Source organism: Penaeus monodon, chromosome 34, assembly GCF_015228065.2.
Source record: "Penaeus monodon isolate SGIC_2016 chromosome 34, NSTDA_Pmon_1, whole genome shotgun sequence".
Classification (NCBI taxonomy): domain Eukaryota; kingdom Metazoa; phylum Arthropoda; class Malacostraca; order Decapoda; family Penaeidae; genus Penaeus; species Penaeus monodon.
The window spans coordinates 32,347,660-32,348,100 of record NC_051419.1 but is presented as its reverse complement, the minus strand read 5'-3'; positions in this window follow the sequence as shown (position 1 = coordinate 32,348,100).

The window sequence follows — 441 nt, the reverse complement described above, 5'->3', positions numbered from 1 at the left end:
GAATAAAAAGCTATTTTATGTATAATAAACATGCCTCTCGATTGGAAGAAAAAAAAAAAGGAGGGAATAACTCGAAGTATTTATGTATTGTCTATCATATCCATTGCACAGCTAATATAGTATACAGTGCTTTGTCCTCATGGTAATGCTGTGGTAATGTTCTTGTGTGCAGGCAATTCATGGTGGTCAGCTATTTATTTTTCCTGGTTTACTTAAACTGTATTGTGCTCTATGTATATTTTGCATGACCCATTTCTTCACGACGTTAATTATAGGTCCATATGCACACAGACACCTTTCTTTTTGTACAGATTAGAGACAGTATAAGTGATTTTGAAAAACATGAACACTATAATTGATATAATGCTATATTAAAGAGTATCATCTGATAGTTAAAATAACTATGACATCAGTAAGTGAGCAATGTATATTTGCTTAGAG